Genomic DNA, 7428 nt, shown 5'->3' with positions numbered 1-7428 from the left:
GCTTTGTCAAGCGTCTATACGAACACAAGTGGCCCGTGTTCAGGGGAGGGAAGCCGGGCGAGGAGGGTGATAATTGGCACTGCACATAATCCTACATGGCTGGGGTGGCACCGGTCAGCAGGGAGTGTTGGGCGAGAGGAGTAGCACGAAGGCGCTACGTCCTCCCGGTGGGGGCTCCTCACTGGTAGGCGAGTCAGTAGGATACAGCAGTGACATCACAGAAATGTGTGTGGGGAGGAATCATTCAAATCTTAGTGTTTTGCATTTTGGTTTTGTCTGTGGGGCTCCTTATTTGTGTCGAAACAGGAACTCGGTTTGGCTCCTCCCCTTTCTTAGTCCACTTCCTCCTGGCTGATTCTGTTTTTATTCCTACTAACAACTACACTACATTTTTAGGACAGAGGTGCTGACGGATTCTGCTGTTAGCATAATCTGTCTTGAGAGATTAGATTCTGTGTGACCATGAGTGTGCTGTGTGCTCCAGTCCAAATAGAAGCAGCAGAATTATGGCTGCTTAACACACACAGATAGCCTATTAGCTCTCTGTTTTATGACCCCCACAGAGCTGTCTGTTGCTAGGCGAACTTATAGTTTATTAGAGAGTCTGCATTGGTCACATGTCTGGTAGAGATATGTTTGTTTGTTTGTTTTTGCCAGTGGACATGATGAATTACTGAAGCTCTCTTATGAGTTGGTTGGACTGTAAATAATGTCCGTATTATTAAATTAATATTATGTGATTAATTTAGTTAATAATTCACTACAAGAACAACTTCTACAAGAAAGTAGTTCCCGGCTACCAGGAAGAGCATCTACCTGACAAGAGAATATATAATAAGAAGAAGGTGAAACTGAAGTTAGACATCAACTTTTCTCAAACAAACACATAGAAAGTAAACATAACTGTTATCTCAATCTTATTGTAACCAAGATATTCTAAAGAAATTCATAATTTTTAAAGTGAACTTCCCGTGTAAACTCCTAGCCTAGCTACTTAGCCTTGCAGCCAAGAATCCAGCACAGATGGTTTGGCGAGGGTCCGAGGGATGGCGAGCGCTTGTTTTCCTTACAAGAAGCCCCTCAGTCACTCGCCGTCCCACACAGACGGTGCTTAGAAGCCCCGCACGGCCGGGGCTTGTGAGGAAAAGAAGCGCTCCCCCTCCCTCGTTCAGCTACAGCTACGCTGGAGCACTGTATAAACAATGAACGCACCTGTGATTGATATAAGATGATCTAAGGTGTAGATTATAGTGTCTTTCATCACGTCTATTAAACGGAAACCAGCCAATCAGAATCAAGGAATGGGACTAGTAGAATACAATATAAAACATACTGGAATAAAGATCAGTAGAATCATAAGGTGTACAGTATTTACAGAGAAAGGTGGATAGGGGCAGAGGATTCTACTATCAAGGTGTTCAAGGAAACTATGTTCACATTATTTCAGGCTAGTTATATAATAATAAGAAGGTGAAACTGAAGGGACTTTTCAAATGGTTTATCCTCTTCAAGGAGCATGTCAACGGAGAGAGCCAAATCATTTGATTGATCTCAATGTATCGTTTGCTTTGGTTTTCCTTTGTATCTTCAAGTACCTCTGAAGTACCACGCATTCTTTCCCTTGTTTTCTGGCATTCCACCTTAAGCTTGAGTTATACTTGTTTGCATTTTGGTGCCGGGAAAAAAAAGAGAAAGAAGCTGATCTGCAAACTCACTGCTCTATGACGCGTTACGTGAGTTTGTACATTAATGGCTTCTATTTCAGCATGCTAACTTTCCAGTTAGAGAAAGGCTGAAATTTCTATTAACTTGGAAGCCTCACCGATGATGTCACTGGTAGGCAGGTTTCTGAACAGCCCACCAATGACACTATATGAGCACCATTTAGGACCAATTCAATGAAATTAAGATGAAAATGGGTGAAGTTCTCCTTTAACTCTAAGACCCAGTGATCCCTTTTGGAAACAATTATATTTTATAAAGAAAGATGTTTAAATCTTTTTTTTTTCTGTTATTTTTTCACCTCTAAATGCTCATTGGGTCCTATTGTTTAGTCTTACAATGCCATTGGCCAGGATATTTGTATATAAATACCCCCCACAGAGCCAGGAATCATCACAACTTGAAAAATCTCTGTTGGAACAGATCTCTTTTTTCTCTGGAAGATATTCCTCACAAAAACGTAAGTAATATGCCTGTAATATTTTTTTTGTTGAACATTACAATGTCTAGAACATGTACATATGTTATTATTGTGAAATATATGTCCCAAATTAGAAATTAAAGCATGATTCATACTTGTGTCTTTTTGGAATCGTTGGGCCCTCTTGGTTGCAAAAAATACAAGGGCAGGCCTAATGTTCACCTGCTACTGTTCAGCCTTATATATAGTTTTCACAATAGATTTAAACAGTTATATGTGTATTTCCCCCACTTTGCATTACTATATATATATATATATATATATATATATATATATATATATATATATATATATATATATATATATATATGAGAGAGAGAAACAGTGAGAGAGAGTAGGCTATATGTGCATTTTTACTTTAATTTCTAATTTCCAATGATATTTGTAACCATTGTTTTAACAGTCAGAACCATACAAGCTGGTTCCTTTGTTCACAAAAACTGAATTGTTTGCTTTGAGCAGTAAGCCTCAGAAAATGTCCACCCAAACTTTCTCTCTCCCCCTAAACAATACATATTCAACCATAGTTTAACCAATATATTCCCTTGTTATTTCTCAGTATGTTTAATTTGCTTTCGATACTACAAGGACAGTGGGACCACTTTGGTACTTGTTGGGGGTTGTGGGGGTTGTTCATTATTCATTCAAGGTGTGGTGGGTACTTAGGGGCAATGGAATGATGCCCACTTAGCGGCAATCATCATCACACAATAGGTTTGCCAGACAGTATTGTATGACTTGTGAAATGTTGTTTGTAAGCACTACTAAATGTACTAATGGTCTTTATTTCATTTCAGAATGCCACAACAACAGAAAGGGCCTCGCTTCTCAGCAAGGGATGTTCTGGATATCGTGATGAACGGAGAGAGTGATGTTGACATAGACATCAATGCTATTTTGTTGTTCTTTTAATAAAATTGATTTAAAAATATGGCTTATTGGTGTTATTATTCATAATGTATACTGTTCTGAGGCCAAATATTATTAATAATTGATCTGAGGCCAAATAATAAACCATATAAATGAATCCTTAAGTTGTTTTAGTGAAGTAATTACACATTTGCCATGTTATCCTTAAAAATGGCCTATAGGAAATTTTGCTACCTGATGGACCCAACGTTTCCATATGGAAACATTTGCATAAAAACTTACCAAAACATAAAAAATAAAAAAACATTGTATTTTCCTCTCCTAAGTACTCCTACAAGACCATCTGAAAGGTTTTTTTTTTTTTTTTGCAAGTAGAAATATATCCGGGTCTTACAGGGTTAAGTGATCAAGTAAATGTATGCTTCTGTATAAAACATGGTATGCATTGTCGCTGTCGGACAGAAACCTCATATCTCCATAATTCAACTTTATTTTATATTTCCGTATATTAACTCTTTGACTGCGGACGACGCGATAACGCGTCAAGTGCTACTTTGTCCAGTTGGCCGTCGACGCGCTCGACGCGCTGGACGCGCGTTCATTGTTTAATCTCTGATTGCGCTATGCTGCTTAATATTCAATGTTATTCTCGAGTTCCACTTACTTCACGGACATCTGCATCCGGTTCCATGACCTGGATTCCGTTTCCGGTTTTTGATTCTTTTCCCCAGTCATTTTCGTCCAAAATAGGTAAATAAACGGGTTTTCACACGGTATAACGGACAAACGGAACGGTTCTCTTCTATAATCTATGGTCTGGGTGACGATCAGTCATCGCCGTCGTATATCACAACGTAATTTTCGCCGATCAAAACAATGGGGGGGACGTCACATCCGTTTTCATGTTTTTCCTTGTCTAATCTATGAAGAAGGGTGAGAGAGACCCAACGACATGGATCAAGCTGTCATGTGCTGCGCTCTAGTGGCGGAATTGTGCTGGGTCTTTACATTATGTGTCCTTAAATTATTTTCATGAGAAAAATTCAAAATATAAAAATAAAAAAACACGAAAATTGCTGGCACTGGGGGAGTACTTTATGAAAATACTCTGGCAGTCAAAGAGTTAACGCCCTACTTCATCATAGAAGAGTGTCGCACAAAAGTAGTGAAAATAGCAGATCTACAAGTTCACAACGTGCCAGTGACTTGGCGTTGTGAGTTTGTTGATTGGCTATTTGCACTATTTTATATTATTTTAACGATTTTTGTACACAAGAGATTTCCACTCGGCAGCGACGATATCATATCAATATTGAATTATTGTCAAACAAGTTGAATTGTCATCTGGCCGCTCTCCTCTCTTCCTGGGCGTGTTTTGACGGTCACGGTGGTTCTGTGTCAGTTGTCACATACTGTAGCGTGTCATTCTGCAGCGTGTGAACATTATGGAGACACTTCCTCATTCTGTATGAACATGATGAGTCAGCGGGCAGGCCCTCACAGTGTAGTTAAACACTAATGTCTGTCAATCCTTTCTCTCTAAGACAAACACACACACACACACGCATGCACGCACTCACTCACTCATGCACACACACACACACACACACACAAACACAGGCCTCACACTTAAAGCGTAGTTCTCTCTCAGACAAAGATAGAACACACAGACTCACAGGTCAACCCACACACAGAAACACGCACGCACGCACGCACACACACACACACACACACACACACACACACACACACACACACACACACACAGTAAACTGATCAGCCACAAACTCACACTCTCTCACAAACTCTCTCAGTCCTCTCTCTCTTCTCTTTGCCACATAGACCCTATGAGGCTCATAACTTTATGCTTGGATACTAATACTCTCCTAAAGTCACCTCACGTAGTTTTTTTTGTGTAGACTTGATTAATCCCAATTCAGTTCTCAGCTTCACCCAAATGATGGCTGCTCAGATGGTTATGATGAGCGCTCGGTGGGAGCGGTTAAGGGTTGCGTGTATTGCTCAGAGACACATAGACCGGGGCCAGGAGGTGAACCACTAAGCTGTCACAACGTGTCGCGATGAGACGCGTTGTGATCTTGTAGATCTGGTAGATCTTTTGATACATTTTGAAGAAATGTTTGTACTTTCTTACTTTAAGTACATTTTGATACCAATACTTTTGTACTTTTACTCAAGTGAAATTCTCATGAAGGGATCGATGTTGGACAGCAAATCTCTCTCAGGGTAGAAACCTCATATGTCATGTCTCATAAAATAGCTAAAGTAGCAGATCTACAAGCTCAAAATGCGTCACTTCGGGCCGCGTTTTGAGCTTGCAGATCTGCTACTTTTGATGATTTTGTGTGACGCTGTAGTATGATCAATACTACAGTGTGTTATAATAATAATACAATGTGTTAATTTATGAAAAAACACAAAAAGTTAGAATATGGAGATAAGAGGTTGCTGTTCTCCCAGCATCATTTATATGCCATCATATCCAGTATGACCCAGCCCCACTGGCATTTAGTGCAGTGAAACCGTTGTGTCCAAATCTAATGAGTTTATGATAGATTGGAGGGGTTGATTGCAGCTTACAGTCATCTGCCCTGAAACTGTGAAGCATAGAGTACCTGGGACCTGACGTCACTCTTTTGTATTGGCATTCCCATAGGCATATAAGAACTGTGTTAAAATAAAATAAACACTCAGGCGATTTTGTCAGGTACACACAGAAAGATTATGGTTCTTAAATGGTTCTTTAAAAGGCTATATGGTTCCACAAAGAACCATCAACTACTAAAGAACCATTTCATCTAGTGAATGGTGTGAATGTTCCTCATCTAGTTCTAGAGAACCTTTTTTTGGCAAAGTTCTTTGAGGTACCTTTGAACTCTTAAACCATGTATTAATCGGCAGACATTCGAAAATAGCAGATCTACAAGCTCACAACGCGACGCGTTGTGAGCTTGTAGATCTGCTATTTTCGACGAACACATTTCAGCCGGTTGATGAAGTTTGTACGATTTAAGGGGTTTGGGGTTCTTTATAGAACCATTCAAATAAATAGTCTGAAAGGTTCTTTCTGGAACCAAAAATGGTTCTTCTATGGCATCACTCTGAAGAACCAGTTTTGGTTCCAGTTACCACCTTCATTTTTCTGTGTGTATGTGACTCTGTGTCGTTTACGATATTGAGTTACATTTTATATAAATTTGTACTTTTTCACCGTCAGTTGATGCTTCATATCTATATGAGTTAAATCGGCGGGGTTTGTTTATTTTTGAAACAGTTCAAATGACGCGATCTAAGATTTCCCTATGGGAATTCCAATACAAAAAATAACACCATGATCCAGGGGGATAGCGCCCTCTAATGGCATTGATGTCAGACTGTGGTGCTCTATTATAAATAACCTACACTTAAAGTATTTGTATGACTTGTTCCAACATTTCGTTTTCTCTGTTTTATTTTCTCTTTCCTTTTTTCTACCTACAGTATCTAAACGAGATCTGCTTACAGCTAAAACTGTTAATATTCTCTCTCTCTCACACACACACACACACACACACACACACACACACACACATTAAAAAAACAGTGGGGGAAACAAAATGCATCCTTTTGTCCTATTTCCTTTCTCCTTTCACCAAAGTAATTAAATCTTGAATAATAGAGAGCAACATACAATGTCTAATTACTTTGAAACACTTGGTGATTAATTATCAGATTGTTCCATAAACTGAATTACCTGATGGTTAAATGAAGCAGTGGTTTCTCAAACCTTTTCATGTATTTGACCCCCATCTGAAAATACTTTGTGCCAGGGACCCACATACAAGAGTTGCATAAAATAGATAGGGTTAAAGTGATCAAAACTGATTTTGATGCAATCAAGGACCCCTGGGGGTCCCCGGACCCCACTTTGAGAACAACTGATCTGAGTGCTTATGTATGTTATAGTTCTTTTTGGGACAGTGTTGTGCGAAAACAGCCAAACAGCATTTTTTGTAAATGTTGGGACACATATGGATACATAGGATTGAGCATTAATTATTTATGGTAGAGTTAATAGAAGATATTAGTGTTATCATCCGCTCTGCTCTGTCTCTTTATTGATTATATCTGATGGGCTTCAGACTTGCTATTGATTAGATTACAAAGCAGGAGCAGCACACACACACACACACACACACACACACAATCAGTGCCAACTATCCTTTAAACCTGACGAAAGCCTTGTCACGGAAGAGAGAGGGGGGTAGAGAGAGAGAGAGAGAGAGAGAGAGACGGAGCTTTATCTTCTCCTTCCTTCTGCGCTATCAGTCCATCACTGTGATAACGCACGCACG

The sequence above is a fragment of the Gymnoscopelus braueri genome (assembly GCF_963280865.1).
Source record: "Gymnoscopelus braueri genome assembly, chromosome: 21".
Lineage (NCBI taxonomy): Eukaryota > Metazoa > Chordata > Actinopteri > Myctophiformes > Myctophidae > Gymnoscopelus > Gymnoscopelus braueri.
Note: the sequence above shows the minus strand (reverse complement) of the source record.